Below are 25,100 nucleotides of genomic sequence, written 5' to 3'. Positions count from 1 at the left end.
TACCAGAAGCATCTTGTCATAAGAATGTCAGTTCATCTTTGTATATACCCATGTCTTCTGGCGTCATCTTCTCAGCCGGTATTTTATCATTTTTCACATCTTCAGAATACAATGTAGAACTTACATAGTCAGGCTCTGCGCTAGAGCGATAGCTGTACCCCATCTTACTGTATACTTTAGTTACAAATTCAAATCCTCCTCCTTCTTTTTTTAATGTCTTGAGCGATTTTAATCCACGTCCTGAGGTTTTTATAATACAACCTTCCATTCCTTAACTCAGCATTATTAACCAATTCAATTCGTGCTGTTGATCAGCAATATTATTCTCGTCTAAGAATTGTTCAGCCATTTGCTTTGTAATTCCTACTCTCTGTTTAGTCGCACGATCTACATGCGGACTATCGCGTGAGCTAGCCTGGAAAGGATCGGCTTCTGCAAGGGTATTATCATCGTCTATAAAGGATGTTTCAGCAGTAGCTTAAATCATCATCATTTAAATTTGCATACATCGAAATCCTGGAGTGGTATATCTTCTCCTCCTTCTGCCACATTGTCTCTCTATATTACTTCAATTATTTTATCATCCCTTACATATACAGTAAAAAAAATGCATGTCTCAGTTGTTGAAAGTGTTGAACAATTGGCCAACTATAATGAAAGAACTAGCGCTGCATCACTACGGCCCAAAAGTATGCCTCAGTGTATGGTATTCCGCGAAGCATAATTTCTATCGAACAGCGCTCTCAGCCGGTCGCTATTGACGATGGCGAACATTGTATCAATTTATTTCAATAGATTATCGATCGAAAATTTGTTTGGGCGCCGCTTGTGCCGGGCGCTCGTGTGTTGAGGTCACGTCATAAACATTTCCACAATAACCCATATATTGACTTATACACTTTAACATCAAGGTATCCGTTGGTTTCCTGTACTGAAATTAAATCGACGACAATTTTTTTCAGTTTTGGTGATACTTTTACGTACGTTTCAGCACATTTTGGCGCACCTCGGCGTAGTTTGGCGCCATTGTGAACGGGGGACTACACGCGAGTGAGCGAGACAACAATGTATCAATTTCGGACAAAAGGATATCGATCGATAACGTTCACTGCACGATTACAGTGGAGACTCTACGTTCGCCTGAGTTCTGTGTTATTTTTGCAGTTTACTGGAATTTTCATAGTTTATATTCGCCAAAATTTGGTATAAATTACAACAACCTGACTGCTTTGTGGTCTGTACAATTTAAGAGACGCTAACCGATTAAAATGGATCAATATTAGACCCTGATTCTGAATATGCAAACGCCGTAAGATCGCCATTTTATTGAAGGCAAGAGCAAAAATTCAGCGATCGGAAAAATAAAATGCAACTAAAACAAGTTTCGTCGAGAAATTCAAAAAACTAAAACGACAACAATTTTGTATATATATCAAGGAAATACCGTGGCACTTTTAACTATAATTGGTTCAGAATTGAGAAATTTGAACGAGCGAGAGTTGTACGGTCTGTTCAGTACATTAAACGCCATTGTTTTCTATGGGAAATCGAGCAGATTAGTCACATCGTAAAATGAAAAATACATCTGAAAAAACCGTGGTTTAACTTTTTCATTTCGCTGTTATTTTTTATAATATTTGGTATGACACATATCATGAAGGGTAACTAAAACTCTATGGTTTTATTTTTTTAAGTTTCCCTCTTATTTTTATGAAATGACGAGTTGAAGATCGTTTTGCTGTTGACTGTGTTTTTACTTGATTTTGCGTATGTTTCTTATCGCTTACGTATTTTTGGAATTCCCTTGTGAAATTCTTCGCAAAATATTATAATTGTAAGGGCAGCATATACGGGAAATAGGACCTGTTGCTCTTTCATTAATATTTAGATGTGCAGCAAGGAAATACGGCGAAATTTTCAACATGACGCGGGAGGTGAAATTGACTCTCTGAACGCGCACTCCACGTATGTGTGGCGAAAAAAACGGGACGCTATATACCGTACAAAATGGGGCGCCTTTGGGCCGTAGTGCATATCGACGAAGTTATAAATTAATGGGTCGAATTGATATGGCTCTTAATGTGACTAAGGGAATTCTTGTAAGTTCAGCTATCATAGCAGCAATTCTGGCAGTTTCAGTTCTTTAGCTTTAAATCCTATACCAGGTGTTATTATTGATGTAATACAAGGAAAAACAGGAGTATCAAAAGGCGAGAGAAATATAAACATTATTACGTACAATATAAACAGCTGCTTACACAAATACAAGAAAAAGGCGCAACAACAGAAAACGCCTCAGAACTTATTCAGGACATATTTCATCAGGCACTAGAAATACAAAAACAAGAAGGATTTAGTCCACCTCTAGAAAGATACATACGTCATTATGGATTAAATGGATATGAAAGTTAGTTAACTCTCGAGTTCAGAAAAAATTCTGTAGAAAATTTTCATGAAAACTGTAGAGATTCAGACCTTTGTAATGACATCACAAGTTGCTAAGCAACATTCGAAGTTATTGCGAAAGTCCTACTGGAAAGTCCCTACTGGAAAGGTATTGCGCAACATCACTATTGGAACCCCCTACGGTTCCGGTTCCGGTAGGGGTTGAAAATCTAACATAAGTGTTAATATTGTTCCGTAGGAAAAATGAGAAACATAGTGAAAAGGGAACAGCCAGCAGATATTGATAAAATTCATACTTACATCCAGAAGACGAGAATCACCTCCGGAACGGGCCTCTGTTGCCTTTGTAAGAGCAGACTCGCTCCGGTACATCTCAGTCAGAATCTATCTAACAAATGATCCGATAATAGAATGCTGTTCCGACAGATGTTCTGATAGTGGATTACCCAGTGAGTCATAGCTCATTGCGCAAGTGCCATTCGGAATGTGAATGACCTGACTCAGCAGGGAATTTCCCACTGAGTTCAGGACAATGCACTATCTGCTGTATATGACTCATCGTCATTTATGTGCCAGCTGTCGCGCGGAGTTCAGGTCAGGGTCACTTCATGTTATTTTAGCTATATGGATGGTGAATTTTTTCCTTCACTCCATGTTGTAAATATTCTTATTTATCATGAAAAGGAAGTTTTCTAACCCACTTGCATATATTTTTGTGAACTGGTGACAATCATTATCTAATGGTTTCTGGTATAACCTGTAACTGGTATGGTTTGTTGCTTAACCTGTTACTAATGCAAAGCTAACAAGTTGTAATCTGTAGAAGTTGTGAGGATTAGTTGGAAAAAAAATAACAAGACTTGAATAATATAAAAGTTGGGATTGTTAAAACAACTCAAGTCTTCATGCATGGTAAAAGGCTGGTTTTTTTGCAATAAAAACAAAAACCAACATTTTACCATGCATGAAGACTTGAGTTGTTTTAATAATTTGACTTACCTTGTTTATACACTTGGATTTTTCCACCATAGATCATATAAATGATACTGCTTTTGTAAATATCAAAGCATGGCGTGTATGTTTTGTCACCTGAAAGATAGGAGTAGTATAATACAAATTAGAGACACTGCTAATTCTGCTGAATGATTGCTGAATGTTAAGAAATTGGATTAGAATTGATACCAATGATATTATTTTTATCACATTAAGATCAACCTGTTGATATTATTTTCAGCACTTGTTGCTCACAATGGGTACGTGTATGACTTTCCTATACTTCTCCATGAGTTACATGTCCGAGGGTTACTTGATCACTATGTAGAGGAGATGAACACTATCAAGCTGCAATTTGCCGACACTTTACAACTCTGTCGTAAGGTAACTATTGCATCACTTTTATCAAGCATGACGATATCACATTGACCTTACTGAAATAGTTTCAAATACATGTTATGATAATGATATTAATATGTAAGGGAATACTGACTTTCATATGACAGAAACAGAATATAAATGTATGCTCATTTTTTATCTGTCAGCTAATCTTCACTTCCTACACTAACTGTACAATCTATGTTTCATTATAGCTAAAAAGTGAGAAGATAACACCATTTCGGGAGAAGAATCAAGGCCTATCACAGGAAGCATTATTCAAACTTGCCTTTCCCGGTCAAAGTTATAATGGTATTGTATATTGTTTGTTCAGATTGTTTAATTTATCTCATTATTGTCATTAACATGTATATGCATTGCTAACAACAAAATTGGGTAAAGACACTGAACATTGTGACAAAGTTCAATTTCCTTTGGAGAGCTAAAACAATTGCATCTGCATGTACATGTAGTTTTAATGTGCATGCAATCTTTTTTTTGCAGGTCACAGAGCTCTGGCAGATGTAAAGGCGCTCATCAGCATTTTCAAGGAACAAGCATTTAGAAACCATCTCAACCGTATGGAAGTAAAGTCTGCAGACAGAGTTGTCAATGAGTGGAGACAGAAATTTGATATGTATAAAGAGAGCAAGCATATAAAGCTGCAATTCGCAAATCACACCATGCATGGCCGCAATATCATCAGCTTGAGTAAATGTCTTGTTTTAAAGCTAATTCAAAACCATATATCATGTGAAGATTTAGACACTCTGTATCAGCAGCATGCAGGGAATATGCAGAATTTCAAAACCGCATTATCAGAAAAAGGAATCAAAAATAGAAATTGGTGTAATGCAGTGTGCTCACATTTCAGAGATGGTATGGACATTGAGTGGCCACAATGGCTATTTACATTGTAGGTGTCACAATGTGAACAATGAAGGTGGAGTACAAGGAAACATGTATGAAGAGTGAGGGAGTTGACTCTGCTCTTTTTAGACAGTTTTAATTGTTTGACAAGCAGTAGCGAGTCACGTAGACATGTACCAGGAAAGAGTATGGGGTTGCCTGGTCTGTCAAGCAGGGACGATGGGCCATTGTCGGAGGGCAAGTCAGGTGATGGTCACGTGTCCTTGCCATTGAATAAGGCAAGAAACCCTGGGGAAAATGGCCGTTCCGTGGCTTTTGATTCAATTCGTCTGGATTATTTTGATGATACTTTAGATTTTGCTGAGAACGAAATTCATTTTAAAGCTTGTGCTATGTGATATAACCGAGGTTGCATTGGTATTGTCAGTTAAGTGGTAGCATGTCGGTGCCGGCAAGGATGGTATTCCAATGATGAAGGGATGTAAAGACAACTGGAAACAGCGAGTACTATATAATCTAAGATGCTACTTAATTACACTAAGCTCTAAGCTACGTACTTAGTGTGATGGTAAGCTGGAGAGTGACTTGAGTAAACGTGGGCTAAGAGAGATATACATGCCCTCATGAATATTAATGACAGCTAATGAATAATAATCACATGACACTACGTCATATTCCTCCCTCCTTATTTGGATGGAGACAGGGGTCTACATCATTAGTACGGCAAAATAATTCAGAAAATCAGCAAAAAATCAAAATGAAATAATACAATGCCAATACTACTGAATATAAAAGAAAAGAACATGACCAAAACAAAAAAGAAAAAAAACTACTGACTAAGTCGGGTACAGCAACCTTGTCAAACACCATTACTATAAGGGTTGAAAATTCAACATGCATTTTTGAAAACAGTGTATAGCAGGTCACTACAGCCCTTTCACTACATCATTCATGCACCTTCACACACTACCGTACATCCGAGCTCCACATTCGCCACAATGCGTCTGCATTTGTATTTTCGCTGCCCTTCTTGTACTCAATCTTAAATTGATGCTCTTGCAGTATAAACTCCATCGCAACAACCTACGATTTTTACTACACATTTTGTCTAACCAAACCAATGGATTGTGATCTGTTGAACTGTAAACTCTCTCCCGTACAAATAAGGATTCAAAGCTTCCACAGCCCAAACGATGGCTAAAAACTCTCTTTCTATAGTTGGGTAATTTCTCTCCCTGAGGAGGAGTTTTCGGCTAATATACTGAACCGGATGTTCCTCTCCCTTGTCATCATACTGACACAAAACCGCACCAATACCATGGTCAGACGCATCTGTCTGCACCACAAACGGTTTATTATAGTCTGGAACCGCCAGAACTGGTGATGATGCTAAAGCATCTTTCAGCTTCTGGAAAGCATCCTCACAGCTCTGAGTCCATTGAACATTGGCTGGGCTATTTTTACACGTCAGCTCAGTCAATGGGGTCGCAATGTCAGAGAAATTTTTGATAAACTTTCTGTAGTATCCTGCTAATCCTAAAAATGATCTGACATTATGCTTTGTCACTGGTGTTGGATAATTGACAACAGCATTAACCTTATCTGCCATAGGTTTTATTTTTCCACTTCCAGCACCGTAACCAATGAAAGAAACCTCACTGCCACCAAGATAGCATTTAGTGGTCTATTAGTAAGTTTACAACTACGCAACCTTTCAAATATGCTACGCAGGTGTTTAAAATGATCTTCCCATGAATGATCATGTGAACCCAAGTCATCCATATATGCTTTTCTCACGGCTGACTAAACGTCTTTATCCATTAACCTCTGTAAAGTTGCTGGCGCATTTTTCATCCCGAATGGCATAACAGTAAACTCATACAGTCCAAAAGGAGTGATAAAGGCAGACTTTTCCCGAGCACGTTTGCTCAAGGGAATTTGCCAATATCCCTTTGTGAGATCGATCGTCGATATATAATTCGATCCGCCGATTTCCTCAATCAATTCATCTGGTCTAGGCATCGGATATGCGTCAGATACCGTACCTGTTTCAGTCTTCTATAGTCAATACAGAAGCGAATTCCGCCCTGTTTTTCCTTGACTAAAACAAGAGGCGAGACATAGGGACTTTTTGATTCAGTAATAATACCAGCTTTCAGCATTTTCTGCAGTTCCTCTTTAACTGTCTGTTTAGCTGCCTGCGGTAGACGATATGGCTTCTGACAAATTGGCGTTTCATCAGTAGTTATCACATCTTGTTCTACCTGATCAGTACAACCGGGTACATCAGTTAAAACATCACTGTACTCTTGCAGTAAGTGTAAAAGTTAACTGCAGTTACCGAATCCGCAATTACTACATCTCTCCAAGTCTCTGTGCTCTGATCCTCCGGTGTGTAGTACATAGAGTTTTCTATGTCCTTGTTGCACACAGCATCAACAGTGTCAACAAAATACACCGGTTTATTTCTCTCTTTCCATGCTCTCAGCATGTTGATATGATAAACTTGCTTTGGTTTTCTACGGCCACCTCGCTCAATTTCGTAATAAACTTTTTTGACTTTCCTCACCACAATGAATGGTCCTTGCCACTGAGCACTCAACTTATGCATGAAGGAAGGTAAGAGTACAAGTACTTTATCACCGTCTTTAAAAGGACATTTCCTTGCTCCCCTATCATACCACTTTTTCTGTCATGCTTGGGCTTTTTCCATGTTCTTTTCGACAATTTTTCTCATGTCGGCAAGCCTTTCTTGCATCGTTATTACGTATTGCGCCAAGTTTTCCTCCTGTGAACTTTTCTCAGTCCACTGATCGTTGATCACAGTGAGTGGTCCTCTTATACTTCGACCATTCATTAGCTCGAAAGGTGAGAAACTGGTACTCGCTTGCGGTACTTCTCTGTACGCAAAAAGAAGGTACGGCAAATATCGGTCCCAATCCTTTGGGTCTTCCGCTACGAAACGTTGTAACATGGCCTTGAGCTTTCCGTTAAAACGTTCAGTTAATTCATTGCCTTGTGCGTGATATGGGGACGTTCGAATTTTTGAGATCTTCAACTTTGCACACATATCAGTCATAAGACGCGACATGAAGTTTGTACCCTGGTCTGTCAAAATTTCACCAGGTAGTCCCATCCGACTAAAAACTTCGATCAATGCTGTCACAACAGTCTCGGCTTCCTGGTCTGGCATAGCAAAAGCCTCTGGATACCGAGTTGCATAATCCACAATGACTAAAATAAACTTATTTCCACATCGAGTTCTTTTCAAGGGACCCACAATATCCATTGCAATTAACTCAAACGGTGTATTTATAATAGGCATCGAAACAAGAGGCGCTTTCTCAGACGCTCTCCGTCTTGCAGATTTTTGACATGGACTACAAGTCCTGCAGTATTCTGCAACATCCTTGAAAATACCGGGCCAATAGTAGTATTGTAGCAGCCTTTGTTTAGTCTTTTCAATGCCAAGGTGTCCTGACAGAGGTATGTCATGTGACACTCTTAGCAATGCATTGCGACATTCCGCCAGTACTACAATTTGTCTAACTTCACACACCTTATGTGAAGAAATCCACTTACGATACAATAAATTCTCATGCCAGAAAAATCCACTGTGATTTTCCAACGATTCATTTGCACATCTATGCTCTCACACCTTTGCAAGAGTAGGATCTGCCGATTGAAGTTCTCATTACTCATCCCGACCTAACCTTAATAATTAAGCATATTCCTGCTGAAAATCAAGTGGAAATATTCTTGGACACTTTAGAAGTGACGTCATCACTTTCCTCGTCATCACTGATGTCACTCAGATCTGATGAAGTCTCATCAAACGGCTCGTCAAGGGCTGATGCATCATGGGAGGTATCATTACACTCACTCTCACTGTTTACATCATCCGCTTTCCAATCGTTTATATTGTCCTCATCAAACAATCTAGAGATACCCAGTGAATCGTTTTGACCCATTTACCTCTTGGATTTCATTGACATTGTCAATGTGTTCTGAAGCACTGTTACTTCATCAGATGATTCTACTTCCTCATCGAAGTCATCATCACTTTGTTCTGCTTCACTGAGAGTCGGCAATTCCTCAACAGGTATTGCTTTCATGCCAGACGCCATTTCATTTTGCTTAACTATAGCCTCGCGCTCGTCCTGCGCTTTCTTTTGACGTCTTGTGACCACTAACGCACGGCGATCCTGCAAGGCAAGCACGTCCTCACCTAGCAGAATGTCCTTGGGTATACCTTTCCATACCCCCATACATAAAGGTCCAGTGAAAATTTCACTTTCGATGTGGGCTTTGACAACAGGCGCCTCGTGCACTGTTTCGTCTGCAAAACTAATATTGCAAGTCTCTCCAGGCAAATAGTTAGATTGTTGTACAACCTCTGGCTTTACCAAAGTTTGACAACAACCCGTGTCCCTCTGAATACTCACTGGTTTACCGTCTAAACACCCAATGTAAGTATTTCTCCCAAGTAGATAATCATTACCAAATTCAGCCCAAATATCATAGCCTTTGTCATCCTGACTTCTGACATGGCCAACGACCTTTGTCTTTGCTGAACCTGCATTTTTATCAGACTTTTGTTCGGGACAATTTCTTGCCAAATGACCAGTTTTCCCACAAGTATAACATGCAGCTGAGGGCTTTGACTTCTCACCACTCTGGGATGAGTTATCAGACTTCTTTCCCTCACCCTTTTGCTGCTTGTTCTTATTGTTAAAACTTTTGAAACCCCGCTTCCGCTCAGTCTGATCGCTAGCAGCGCCAGAATGAGCAGATTTATATGTCTCACCAAGTTTTACCAACTCCTTATAGTTTTCAGGATCCCTTTCCTTCAACCATGTTTGCATTTGTTTGGGCACGCCCTCAACTAATTGCTCCATTATAAATAGTTCACGTACCCGTTCATATTTTTCTTCACCACTTAAAGACAGAACCCCACTTGTTTCCATCCAGCGGTCAAAAGTATCGGCAACAATATCACCCCACATACAGAATGTCTCCTCATCTGTATGTTTGCAAGCTCTGAATTTAACTCTGTATGACTCTCTGGTGAGCTCATACTTCCTAAGTATAGCAACTTTGACCTTATCATAATCCAGGGCATCGTCTTCTTTCAACCTAGAATATGCCTCCTGGGCCTTACCAACAAGAGTCAGAGCTAATTCTTTGGCCAAATCCGCTTATGCCAACTGTACGTTCGAGCTAGCCTCTCGAATGTATGCAAATGTGTGTCAACATTGTCACCTTCTTTGAACTGAGGGAGTTTAGCAGTCCAATCATTGAACTCACGATCCGTATCATGCGAATTTGTTTTCGCTTTTACCTCTAATTCTTTCATTTTAAAATCGTGTTCGCGCTTTTCTCTTTCTGCCTTTAGTTCAAGGTCACGAAATTGTTTTCTTTGTTTTTCTTGCTCATATTGCGTTCTCTCTCTAAATGGTGCGCATGATTTGCCTGCTCTTGTTTATACAGATTCAATTTGAGCTAAAGAATTTCTTTTTGATGCAACAGGTTTTCAGCTAATTCTTTTCCACTTAAACCACTTGTTGCGCCATATTTATCAATAGGCTCTTTTTTAATTGTCGAGCCTTGGCTTTCTGTCATACTGGGAAAGCTTACTTCACCCTCCATATCGGACATACTCATTCATTCACTGGCACACGGCTATAGTAAGAGATATATACTTACCTGGTCACCCCTAGAATGCAATGGTATCAACCACAAAGTATGTTGACCCCACCCAGTCAGTGTAAATTTCTTAATTGAATGCAACTGAATGATAGTATTTCCCATGGTTACTTATCTTTGTTTTTCACTGCTAATGAAAAGATACACAAGTGCAAAATCGCAGAAATGCAAATTCTTGTCGTACGATTTGCACAGGTACTTAGTTAAGGGGCGTTCACCCAGAAAAACAACCTATCTTTAGATGTTAAGACTTTGTTTCAATAAGTGTTTATCTTAGTACTTACAGTCTTTTGCGCCAGCAGGTGAGTCTTCCCGCGTGTACTGAAGGATTAATTAAACACAGAAACAAAAAGATTGTGAAAATTCTCTGCACACAGAAATTTTCAAGAAATTTAAAAGTCTTAAAAATAAGCAAGTCCGGCTGCTTCTAAGACAGTGTCTACGGCAATGTTCAATTAAGTTCACTTCACACAAAAGTTCTTTTGTCTTCTTTAATTGTCCCCCGTCTTCTGTGAACTTGCTTCTACTGGCTTATGGTTGAGTTCTCCGCTAGGTTGACAGTGCTCACAAAATCCAACTTCTCGTCTCTGGTTTATCAGCTACGTCCACACGGCGACGTCTGAACCAGTATTAAGTTGATCAGCAAATTCAGTCCTGCTGGGCTATCTCAGGTACCGGAGATTCTGCTATGATGGTATGTCCACATACCAATGCATACATAAAATGACGACAGTCTCCCCCTGCAGATAACTTTCCAAAGTTCCGGCAGATATTTAACTTGCTGCTTGTAGCAAAGTCAGGTTACAACAACCATCTAAGCCTTCGTCCGAGTCTCTCAGCTTTTAGTAGCACACAGTTATTTGTCAAAGTTCCGAGTGTGTCTTACACACGGCTTATCAGTGTCTTATAGTACTCACAGGTTAAGCTTTGTTACCACCAGGTTTCCTCCAAGTCCGTCTTGAGAATGTGAGTTAGAATCCCATAAGCTGGCTCCAATGTGATATAACCGAGATTACGTTGGTATTGTCGCTTAAGTGGTAGCATGTCGGGGCCGGCAAGAGTACTATATAATCTAAGATGCTACTTTATTACACTAAGCTCTAAGCTACGTACATAGTGTGATGGTAAGCTGGAGACTGGCTTGAGTACACATGGGCTAAGAGAGATATACATGCCCTCATGAATAGTAATGACAGCTCATGAATAATAATCACATGACACTACGTCACAGCTACAATAAATTGATGGAGTGATTATAGTAAACTGCAGGTGATGTAGGCCAGGTTAAAGGGCGTTTCTCTGGAGGTGGCAAAGACTAGCATAGGCCATGGTGGTGATTTGACCTTTGATGGATTATGTGAATTGTTGCGTGAACAGTCTGGGTCAGGCGGACAAGAGGATGCATAACGTCTTGCCATTTGCAATATTGGCAGGCAACCAGGTCAATAAATACGGGATTGGCACAGATTTTAGACAAACCATTTGGAAAGCCTACCAAGAAGCAAGGGCTGAAATGCGAGAGTGGTTATGTATTGATGCATATTTTGATGCCGTGAGGGAGGAAACAGTTAAAAGAAAAACAAATGAAAATGGAGATCCCCTACAGCCAAATTTGAAGATTCTGTAAAAAGCAGCTGTAGCTTACTTGCCATTGTGTGGGAAAGGTAAAGTTACTGGATATCAGTCAGTTGGCTGGAAAACAGCTGAGGTTGATGGTGAGGTTAGTGACTTCATTCCCTTATTGAACAGATAGTTGCCAATGTAGCTGATTTGAAAAAGGAAAGAGTGGGAGTTACGAGTGTGAAAAGTGGTCGTTGGCTTTTTGTGGCCAGAGTTGATATATTTGTAAGACTTGTCCAAATAAGAGTAAGAGAGTCGTGACTGCTCAAGAAAATAAAAGTAAGGTTTTTAACACCATAGGGCTGGACAAAAGGTCATTATTCAGCCCAGAAACAGTCTATACGTAAGCCTGAGGGCGAGACCTGCACTAATACTGATGTGGAAAAAACTTGAGAAAGACAAAGATGGGAAACTGTGTAGTAATAGTAGTGATGGACAAATGATGGTGCTAGATGTTAACATTGAGGGAATACAGGAAGGGTTGTTAGTCGATACAGGCAGAACCCATAATATTGTCACAAACAAGTGGTATTATCGGATACCAGAGAAGAGAAGGCCAAAGATAATCAGAAATAGTATAAGATGATACAGGCTGATGGTTCAGTCCCCAGTTTTACCATTGGTACGAGAAGTGTTAGTTTCTCTTTTTTTATAGCAAATTTAATAGATTGTAGTGCAGGGTTACTTAGAACGGCTCTGTTGCGGTTGTTTGATTGTAAATTAGATTTACAGAAAGGCACAGTGATCATAGATGGTAGCGAGATACCCAAAGCTAACAGAAATTTAAGACCATTTGTATATCTGTTATAAGTTGCTTCAAATGAATTTGTACCCCCAAGGTCAAGAGGCAATCGTTCTGTTAAGATGTCTTCCCTTCCTCGTAGTGGACAGATAGGGAGTGAAATGACCTGGGAAAGGGTTCAGCCTTGAAGGTAGTGGTGTCTGGTATGACAGAGGAGGTTGTGTTGGAGTTAACAGCAATCGCAGAACCCACAGCTGTGACACGTCATCCTAAGGTAGGATGTTGTACTGCGGATGCATTGGTGACTCTAGGTCAAAGGTTACTTCCTGTTTTGGTGTTCAACCCACTGTCTGACACACGTGAAATAAAGAAAGGATAGACACTAGCTGTATTGTGTCTGGTTGGTGCTAGTGATCTGGATATTAGACAGTCCCCACTTGATGTTGACTTTGACAGACATTGGTCGGAGAGTGCAACCAGGAGGCCATTCTAGTTGCTTGCAGGAGACTGTGGTTGTGACAAGGTAACACAGGGTGGTGGCATACCACAGGTGCCAGCGCACTTCATGGACTTGTGTGATCACACTGCTAAGAATTTGGAGAGTGTGGAACAAAAGCGAAAAGGTAGCTGAATTGTTGATTGAACATTGTCATGTGTTTAGTAAGAATACAAAGGTTGTGGCAGGATGGATGTTGATGTAAGGGACGTGAAGCCAATTAGTGTTGCTCCTTGTAGGCTCCTTATTGGAAGAAGAATGGAATAGAGAGACAAGTACAGTCTAGGTTGCCCAACCCAGTCCATCTATACAAGATAACTTAAAAGCCATGTATCATGCTTCTAGTTTTAGTACTCTGGACCTTTAGATGGCTTATTACCTAGTAGAGTTAGATAGGTGCAGCCGAGAGAAAACTGTCACTGTCACCTCGGTTGGTCGATATTTTGAGTGGGCTGTATTTTAGGTGGGGCTATGTAATACACCAGTGACTTTCGAAAGGTTAATGGAGACAGTCTTTCGAGGGGTCCGATGGAACATTTCATTGTTGTACTTAAATGATATCATTTGTTTCGGGGATTCTCTCAAGTCTGAGTGGAAACGGTTGAACATGGTTTTTCTGAGGCCGAAGGCAGCTAACCTTCAGTTAAAGCCCAAGAAATTTGTTTTATTTGCACCAGACGTTGAGTTTTTGGGATAGAGAGTGTCCAGGAAAGGAGTAACAACTGATCCAAAAAAAGAGAGTGTGTGTAAAGGATTGGCCAGTATTGAAGTCATTGACTTAAGTGTGACATTTCGTGTGTTTGGCGTCGTATTACTTACAGTTTGTGTAAGGTTTCGCTGAGTTGGCCTGGCCTTTGCATGATCTAACAAAAAAGTGCAGTGTTTCAGTGGTCTGAGGACTGCCAATTGGCCTTTGGGCGATGAAAAGAGGCTCTGACAAAGGGCCCTGTGCTTGCATTCCCTTTGTGAGAAGGACCATTTGTCTTTGATACTGATGCCAGTTTGACCGGTATTGGGGCGTATGCGAGTCATGTACTGAGTAGAAGTGAGAGAAACTACTGTGTTTATCGCAGGGTATTGTTGGCAGTCGTGACTTCTGCCAAGTATTTTAAGCATTACTTGCTTGGAAGACCATTTGTTGTCCACACTGATCATTCTTCTTTGACATTGCTTTTGTCATTCAAACAGTTGGAAGGACAGCTAGCTTGCTGTCTGGAAGTTTTAGGGCAGTTTGATTTCAAAATATAGCCTAAAGCTGGTAAGAGACACCAGGATGCTAACGCCATAAGCCGTATTGCCTGTAAACGCATGTAAAGAGTGTGATATTAATCATGGTTGCAATGATAATTCGCCTGGTAGTGTGACCCATGATAGTTTGGAGGGATTAGACACTGGATGAGAACTGTTCAGTGATGTTCAGAGGGGAACAAAGGTAGAGTGTGTGGTCTCAAGGGACAGAAAGTCCTCTCCGAGATTGGTTCCCGGGAGTCTCCAAGAAAGGTAATTGGCTTCGATAGTAATGATTCAGAAGTTTTGTCCCTTGTATGCCTCTGATTCAAGGATGATTCAAATAATGGTGAAGGGTAAGGGGGCTGGAGGAATTCAGGGGAGATTCGAAAATTTCAGGGGTAGTCGAGGGGGAACTTAAAAGTTTTGCTATAGGGGTTATGAAAATAGTTTTGCTCCCAACGTTTTTGATTTCTATTGTAAGTAATAATTAAACAAAATCTAGAACCGTTTTGCCACATTAAATGACTTCAATGTCGAAAAATCTAAACATGTATGTATGCCAGTAAATTCTTGTAAACATGTGTGCTGTGTTGGCAAGCTGAATACAGGACAGCTCAACATTCTACATAGGGAGTAGAAAAAGAGCACAATTGTGTAAACTGAAGAAATATATTGTCAAAATACAAAGTTAGTACAGCGACTGACCTGCTACTGCATATTGGCAGGGACAGTGATAGCTCTTACTCTAATATAGTTTAAGAAGAATGTCAGTCATAGGACACTCAATCGATAGCGAAACATACATGTACACAAGATTCGGCCATACAGCAACACATAGGAAGCTAAAGTACTAACAGTTACCATTGATTTTTGAATTCTGGCATATGAAAACAATCAAATATTAGAGAAAAAAGATGGGGTCACCATTCTTGATCTTAAACAAATACACGATGAAAAGTCAGTTTTTTAATATCAATTAAAATCAATATATAAAACTATTCATTTTAAGTTCATGCAGTGAACTAAATTTTCACATCTCATCGTACAATAACAAGAAGGTACTCTAATTTAAAAGAAAAATTTGTGACTAAATGGAATCATTTATATTTTAACAAATTTGCCATTATTAAACCCCAAATTTCTGAGATTAAAACATTAATTTGGTGGAATATTTTAACTTTCAATTATTGTAAATAATGTAAAACATTCATAAGTAGCATCTAAGTTGTATATGTCATGTAAATCTAGAAAAAAATCATAAGTTTGTCAGTAGGTCACTGTGCTCAGTTTTTCACAATTTGGTAAAATGTAGCCAGGAATGTACAATTTAATACTCTCTCTCATGATTGTCATTTTCTGTGCTTTTCAGCAAGTGCCATAGACCTGGCCAGAGTTGGATAAACTCAAGTCAGCCTCGACTGATAAATCCATAAAGTCGACTAATGCATTTAAAATGAGTGAATTTAAGGACTTGCCCTAGGTATATGGCTAAACGGCCTGCTGATAAGAGGAAGTGTTGAACATCTGCCTGCAGAACTACGCATACGCTGAATAATTAACATCACTGCATGATCAAGCTCCGTCGTAGTCGGATCGAAACGTCGCAACTGTTTCAAAAAGACCGTTCCAAAGTGACTATATTTCACTATCTACGCAATACATGTTAATTTTATTCCACGTGCATTCCTTATAAATATACAAAGACAATTTGCCTCGTGGATCGTCCAGGAAATGCATCAATCGACCTGTAAATCTACTGTATCCTATCACTATGGCCCAAAGGCGCCCCATTTTGAAGGCGTCCCGAATTTTCGCCACACATACGTGGAGTGCGCGTTCATAGAGTAAATTTCACCTCCCGCGTCATGTTGAAAATTTCGCCGTATTTCCTTGCTGCACAGCTAGATATTAATGAAAGAGTAACATGTCCTATTTCCCGTATATGCTGCCCTTACAATTATAATATTTGGAAGAATTTCACTAAAATACGTAAGCGATAACAGCCATATGCAAAATTACGTAAAATCACAGTCAACAGCAAAACGATCTTCAACTCGTAATTTCATAAAAATAAGAGGGAAACTCAAAAAATAAAACCTTAGAGTTTTAGTTACCCTTCATGATATCTGTCATACCAAATATCATAAAAAATAACAGCGAAATGAAAAAGTTAAACCAACGGTTTTTCAGATGTATTTTTGCATTTTACGATGTGTCTAATCAGCTCGATTTCCCATAGAAACAATGACGTTTAATGTACTGAACAGACCGTACAACTCTCGCTCGTTCAAATTTCTGAATTCTGAACCAATGATAATGAAAAATGGCACAGTGTTTCTTTGATTTATATACAAAATTCCTGTCGTTTTAGTTTTTGAATTTCTCGATGAAACATGTTTTAGTTGCATTTTATTTTTTCGATCGCTGAAGTTTTGCTCTTGCCCTCAATAAAATTGCGATCTTATGGCGTTTGCATATGCAGAATCAGGGTCTTATATTGACGCATTTTAATCGGTTAGCGTCTCTTAAATTGTACAGACCAAATACCTGTCAGGTTGTTGTAATTTACACCAAATTTTGGCGAATATCAACTATGAAAATTCCAGTAAACTGCAAAAATAACACAGAACAGAGGCGAACGGGCGTAGAGTCTCACTGTAATCGTGCAGTGAACGTTATCGATCGATATTCTTTTGTCCGAAATTGTTACATTGTTGTCTCACTCACTCGCATGTAGTTCCCCGTTCACAATGGCGCCAAACTACGCCGAAGTGCGCTAAAATGTGCTGAAACGTATGTAAAACTATCACCAAAACTGAAAAAAGTGTCGTCGATATACTTTCAGTATAGGAAACCAACGGATACCTGAATGTTAAAGTGTATAAGTCAATATACGGGTAATTGTGGAAACACACGAGCGCCCGGCACGAGCGGCACCCAAACAGATTTTCGATCGATAATCTATTGAAAATAAAATGATACAATGTTCGCCGTTGTCAATAGCGACCGGCTGAAAGCGCTGTTCCATAGAAATAATGCTTCGCGGAATACCGTACACTGAGGTATACTTTTGGGCCGTAGTGTGTAGAATATCCAGAGAATTTAACTCAGGAAGATTGTGACCTGCAAACTGTTCCACCTGATGACACAAAATCAACAAAAACCCAGGAATCCAATGACGCCCTTCAAGATGAGCTGCAACTGAAGTAAACAAAGACTTGCCAAACAACTTAACCAGTGATTAATAAATATTTGTTGTGCGGACAAATTTCCTGCCCAGGGAGTGTAGCGGAATCTCCATAATATTACTTGTGCGGACATTTCCAGTTTAGAGAGTACTGTGAAATCTCATTAAGTCGGCTCTGAGTAGCTAAACTTGTAATATTCATGAACTCTGTGCAACTTCTCTGTGCCTGAACTTTGACTCTTTACTAATGACATGGACAAAATTTGCACACTATCTAAATCATGTGCATCAGTAACATTTTTTCTAAGTTCTTTGCTAGTTTTTCTTCATTTGGATTTTGAATACAGTTAAAAACAATTATTTCTTAATCAAATGAAACAAACTAAACATTCGAACTCCTGGAAGTCGAAATATTTGACTCTGCCAATCTCAATGGTGTAAACTGCACATATATTTTGGTCTGTGCCAAACATGGCAGTGTCAAATCTGTAGTATAGGAGTTATTTATAAGTGAATTTAAGTTGTTGCTGCATTATCAACTTTTGTCACGTGACTAACTACGCTGCGCTCAACTGTTGACCTGTGTTGCTGCCGAAACTTAATTGACTTCCAAACAAATTCAACCAAAAATATCTAATGTTGTTACACCTCTCGTATCATCAAGATGCTGTGATTGGCTGATTGTCACTCACGTGACGTAAAAAAGTGATAAAACATGGTTTTGGAGATATAGCCTGTTGTGTGCATTGATATAGCCCACTAAAATTGCAACAAATTTTGCAGTATCCATTTTCCAAAATTACCTAGGTTTGACGTATGTTAACATTGTCAGGAGATCGAGACGTTCACAGCGGCAACCCTCGACACATTTCCGTGAACGTTTTATGCGGAAGTACGGACCTTAAAGAGCAAACTTTATGCCGAATAATCCACCAATCTCTGCCATAGGCATTTAGAGATTTTTTTAATCAGCCACCAATGCACCGAAACTTTGATATAGTTGATGGCGAGGATTTTTTCCAACAGCCAAAAGATGTTTTATTGCTGTATGTACTCAAGAGCCAGGGCAAGGGAAACGTTGTTCAAAAACGAGCAATAAAGTCTCTTCATTCAAGTCAGTGCTGGTATCGCTATCTTAATAATGTTTTGAACTGACTGCACTGACAGACTGTGTTATAGTAGGATTATACCTATCCCAATAAGGCCTAAGCATATTTATGTGGCAGAACCGTTTTTGTTTTTGCCTGCCAGGTATTATTATGATGTAACTTAAGTCGCTCAATTCTTACCGATTAGATATTGCCCAAAGTAACGAGCATTGAGTGGTTTGCCAGGAACCGGAAGTAGAACAAGAACTTTTTGACCTGGTTCAGACTTCGGTTTTTTGGTTTTTTTTTATCGTATTTGGTTTTCAGGGACTGCTAGGATGACTCAAGCTTTTCTCTGGCTAATTCACGTGCCCGAGAGAGTTTTGTACGAAATCTGACACATATTGTACAATATTTAGACAATCATTATCGTCTGATAGGAATTTCTCTTTAATGAGCTTAAGTGGGCCACGGACTGTATGTCCAAATACAAGCTATAATGGGCTGAAACTAAGAGATTCTTGAATTGACTGTCTAACAGCAAAGAGCAGAAAATGAATTCCTTCACCCCACTGCTTCTATGTGTCAAAACAGTAGGGTCTAATCGTATTTTTCAAAGTTTGATGAAATCGATCGAGAGCACTCTGACTTTCTTTGGTATAGGCGGATGACCTACACCGTCTAATGCCTAGCTGATCCATTACTTGTTGGAAAATTCCAGACATAAAGTTGCAGCCTTGATCGGACAGGACATATTTAGGAAAGCCGAATAAAGTGAAAAATTTTACTATAGCTTTCACCATAGTATTTGCCTTTATATTTTCAGTGGAATAACTTCTCGGAACAGAGTAGATGTACACATTATTTTCAACATGTACTAATTCCCTGATCTTGGTTTTGTAGGGCCCAATTTGCGGTAAAGGGGCCTTTGGAATAGTCTGATTTCGTTTTCCTACCATTTGACATGTATGGCAAGTTTTACAAAACTGTGTTACATCCTATCTGAGATTAGCCCAATAAAAGTGATTGAAAATTTTATGATAAGTGTTATTGACTCCTAAATGACCAGCTCAAGGGGTTCTATGGGCCAGGCACAATTTTTCAACATGGTTTCGGAATAACAATTTGATGTTTTATAGTCAAATCGTCATCAACCAGGACATGTAAAAGTCTCCATTCATGCATGAGAATACCAGATTGTGTATAATAACACAGGGCTATCTAAAAACAAAATATCTGGGTCTTTGCGTTGCTGTGCATTGAGATTTGATCTAGAAAATGTCAGACCTTGGTCAGTAGAAGTTTTACTGGAAGTTTTAAATCCAAGAGGGATAGCGGAATGATCAGTGTGAAACACCTGACTGAGAAAGGTGTCATTTGAATCAACATCTATGACATTATTTTGAGACTATTTTGATTATCATCAGTTTTCTTTGGCATGGCTCGATTAACGGTACAAGAAGGAAATAAACCATGCATCTATCGTTCAATTGGCTCTGGATTCTGATCTAACCTGGGATTATCAGTCACAAGTGGATTTGTAATAACTTGTCTCAAGCAAAGTGGTTTCCAAGGAGATTGTGAATCCCCTCAAAACACAAAAAAGGCCAAATACCTAAAGTCACATGTATAGAAAAAAGTCCGAAGACATATAGACATTATGGAGAGAAACATGATTATCAACATTACAATCTATTCCCTTAATAAGAGCTTTAGAACCTGAAAATTGCTTTTCAGAAAACGGCAGGGTATCTGCCAACAAAAGAGACTGGGAAGCCCGAGTATCTCTTAAAATTTTGACAGGGGACAGAAGTTTTGACAGCGGTAGCAGAAGAAAAATTACTAGAAAGTGATATAAAACCATCCTGAATAAATGGTTAAAATACCCATAATGCTATCTTGAGAGGACTTGACCTTAAATTATTAAGATAAGATGGGTTTAACCCCCAAAAATGTGTTGCACACATATTTAGACTCTAATTGATATGATGAAGAAATAAAGCCGGTGGGCTTAGATCCACTTTGACCACTTTGACCTTCACGTTTTCTTTTCAATTTGAAACAATCTGACATTAAATGACCGTCTTTCTTACAATAACTTCATGAAAATGTGGCAAACTGTTTGCCAGAAGGAGATTGAGATTTGTGGTCTGATGTGGAAGTGTTACTTGAACTCTCTGCTCTCCTTTGCAAAATTCTTGGACAAAAAGGAGGAGTTAAATTTCCCTGCATTATTTAGGTATGAAAAGGACTGTGATGGTTTGCTGACAAATGAAGTTTTATGGGTCAATGAATAAACATCGGCCAAACGTGCAGCAACCTCTAATGTATTTACTTTTTGTTTATTGATACATTTCTTGATGTCACTCCGAATGCACATTTTGAATTCCTCAATCTAAACAAGTTGTCATAATTTTTCGTAATTCTGACTGACCTTTTCAAAAGAACACTAACGATGAAACAGTTTATCTTTCGTTCGAGCAAATTCAACATAAGTTTGATCCTTTGCCTTCTCACAATCCCTAAATTTTGACGGTAAGATTCAGGCTCCAACTCATAGTCCTTGAAAATTAATTCCTTCAAAGAATCATAGTCTGAAGCCTGCTCTGCTGACATCTGAATGTAAATTTATCTCGCTTTACCCAACAAAGCAGTCTGGAAAAGCGTAGACCAGGACTTCTTAGGCAAAATGAGACTCTGAGCAATTTTCCCAAAATGAAAGAAATATTTGTCGCCTCTTTATGAAAGGGGGAACTAACCTGAAATGATTATTGATGTCAAAATTGTCTGAAGGGAAGAACTCTACTGTTTGTCCAAGTTCTTAACATTTCATTTCTACCTGTAGTTGACGATCTGCTGATTCCCTTTCCTTTTCTTTTTCCTCTCTCTCTTTCTCTCTTTGTGTTTCTTCCATTTCTAATCTTTCTTGCCTATCTTTCTCTTCCTGTCTTTACTCCATTTCCAGTTCATTCTCTTTCGGTCTTTCTTCAATTTCTCCGTTTCTTAAGCTCCAAATTTGCCTGCATTTCTAATTCTAATTTTCGGAGTTCAAAGGAAGACTAAGACTCATATTAGCGCAAGATGGATTCCTCAAATTGGCCTACACTTACTAAATATTTGACAATATTGAAATTGATTTCCTTCTTGCGCATAGATTTATGCTTTAAGGAAATTGGCCAGTGCAATGAGGAAGTCTTTTTGAGGGAATCAAATGCGTCCTGATCAAGGTCCTCCATTAATTCGTTGGTCTGAATTCCGAATTCCGCCATGATTAAATTTCGCTGAGTTCACAATCTACAGTAGTTTAGAAAAGGCTAGCAAAATTTTGTCAAACGGTTCAAAATATTCGTCCCCCGGACAAGCCCCTATTTTGTTACGTGAAGAAAAGTAACAAAATAGAACTCAGCAATTTCAGTATAAAACGAAACTTATTACAGAAAATAAGACTATTCGCTACTACAAGGGATAAAATACAAATGTAAAAGTGCACAGGCTACTTATCTCAGCGAGGACGGCAAAGCTCCAGTCTCAGAGTTGTAACAGTCCGTCGGATGAATGAACAGTCCTTTGGCTTGCAGGCTTGAAGTTGCCCAAAGTCCACAGTATAACTCCAGCGTGGCAGTGAAGGTTTTGAAAAGTCTTGAAGTTAATACTGCTGGAGTTTCCAAAGACTTGAAGCAACACGCAAGAGACACGATCCCAAAAGTCTGACTTCCAGCCTGTGGTCCCATTATTTATACTCATGTGGTTATATAAGAGAATATAAGAAAAATCTAAAATTTTATTGACATGCTCATTACACCTCTAAATATATCTCTATTTCGCAACTAATTACATTTCCAGAACATTCCAAACATAACTAATCAAATTCAAGGTATGTGAGGTCATGAAGGACACTACTTTAAGATATTCTAGACCAATTATGCTCAACTCATTAGTGAGGGGGAAAATGACCTACTTAACAATCGAGATTTTCAATAGAGCGGAGCCCTTATCATATTTGGTAGGCTGAGCAGTCCTAGGTGTTATGATAGTTTGAATAACGCATCGTTTAATTTGCACCTACCTGTTGAGAAATAATCGCAATCATACCAATCCATAATCCAGTGACAGTAGGTCAGAATTCGTAAGACAATAGTTGTAAACATAGACACCAAAACAGCACAGAACAGACAGTAAATAGACGGTACACAAACAAAGTCATATTCATGAAAGAAAGATATATGGACATCTGGCCAGAAGACCAAGAAGTGATGTCAGCTGTCAGACTTTGTTCACAAGGTCTCTTACTATTCCAATGTTCGGTAACAATAGATGGAATTGGACGTGTACGTTTATTGTGGTTCATTCACTCTGAACGTATGGACGTATAAGTTTATTGATGTGATAAAGTGTGCTTGACAGTGATAATGCATTGTGCTAGTGCTTCGTAAACTTTATAGTGTTTAGACAAGCAACACTGTTATAGGAGCAACTTGTACAAGTAATTTATAAGAAAATTTTAAATACACTATGCAAAAGTCTTTTTTGTTTTGTTACCTGAATTATGATCTTGATAAAGCCGTTGTACACTTACCCTCCAATTTTCAAAAAAAAAAAAAATAGACTCGGTTAAACTTCGCTAAAAAGTGTCCATCTAACAGCTTGCAACACCTCGCCACACCCCCTCTTCAAATTTTCTCAAAATTGTACTAATACTCAGTCACACTTCGCTAAACGTTGTTAAAGGCCAAGTAATAATAACTATCGATGATGTTTTTCATTAGTTTACTTTATAAATCAATTGCAACTTCTTCTTCTACTCCCCAACGAATGCCAAACAACCACTATTTAGCTTGTCAACTTAGAGTCTATATGTGTAAAATGCATGGTTATTGTTTACATTTGAACCAGAAGTCAGTTTCCAGCAATAACATGCAGTTTACAGCCATCGGGGCTAAGTTGACAAGCTGGATACTGTGTATATTAGCATTCTTTGAAGAGAAGAAAAAAAAAGAATTATGGTGCACATTCAAAATAAAAATGGCGAATTACCATCAAAAGTTAGCATTACCAAAATGACCATCTTATAGCCTGAAACATCTCGCTACACTTCGGTAGGAGAGCAACACCCCCTCTCCAATATTCACAAAATTTTACTTCTAGACTCCGTTAAACTTTACACGTTATTATCTACGCAACAGCATTGGTGTCTTTCCGGCGAGTAAGAGTTGATAGTGGGCAATTTAACTAATTTAAATATAATTTCCAATACATTTTATGAAAATTAAGGGTTCGAGCGAACTGTACGTGTAAAACTTTACGTTTCCAAGTAATGTATTCCATGCATAATATCAAGATGCATCACATCAAAATATCTTGAAAGTTAACATGCTTTACCTTTGATCCATCGCCATACACTGCATAAAAACCCTATAATACTTACTGTATTAACATGGATTATTGCCTGTATTTTAGCTGAAGAGTGCATATACAGATTAATACAGTCAAGAATCCATTTTTTGCAAGCCTGTATTCATGTGGATTCATGTGAATTCAAGTGAATTACACTACAATACAGGCAACTCATTAATGTGAATTTATCTGAATTATTGGGTCTTCATGCAGTGATATTACCCTAGATATAGCTTTTATGTAGTTCGTATGGGTCCCTGGCAACCTTAAATAAAAGTGCTAGCTAATCTTTCTCTTTTACTACTTTTAAAATTTCTTTCTCTATGAAAAGAATAATTATTCACTATATATCCATCGATGGAAAGATCGCAATGTTGCATACCAGACACTATATGTAAAAATAGTCCCGACTGAAACATGCTGCGCATTGGTGTATTTCGCTGTTATTAAACTTCTTTCCCAACATTTGCTACACTCGCAACACGTCGATACGTATTTTGTTCATCTTCTGCTATTTGCTATTGTACACCTAATATAAGTATTTAGCATGCTAACATACTGTTTGTACATGTATGTCTAAAATGGACTGTTATTGTTAATTTGAGTTCTAGTCAGGACCAGAATCCACTTATTAACGATAAAAGCGGAGTTTATACATGTACAGGCTGAATTTTGTGTATATCAACATGGTTAGCTGAGTAGGACAAGAAAGTATAGTTGACATTAAAAACCAAAATGGTATATATCACCGACAGATAGCATTACTGGCCCTTTAATAATTGCATAATTCTACAGAAAAAAATTTCTATTCTATCTATAAACTTCATTGTAATTATTGTAATTATTTCACAAACGGATGGATGATATACAAGTTAATTGCAGTTAAGATTCTATTATGGATGTGTATGCTATGTGTGTCATTTGACTGACCAACCATTTGATGCCTTGTCGCTACGTATACATGCTTTTGTTTTCCTTAGGCTAATAAAC

Source organism: Ptychodera flava, unplaced genomic scaffold, assembly GCF_041260155.1.
Source record: "Ptychodera flava strain L36383 unplaced genomic scaffold, AS_Pfla_20210202 Scaffold_29__1_contigs__length_4469600_pilon, whole genome shotgun sequence".
NCBI classification, from domain to species: domain Eukaryota; kingdom Metazoa; phylum Hemichordata; class Enteropneusta; family Ptychoderidae; genus Ptychodera; species Ptychodera flava.
Note: the sequence above shows the minus strand (reverse complement) of the source record.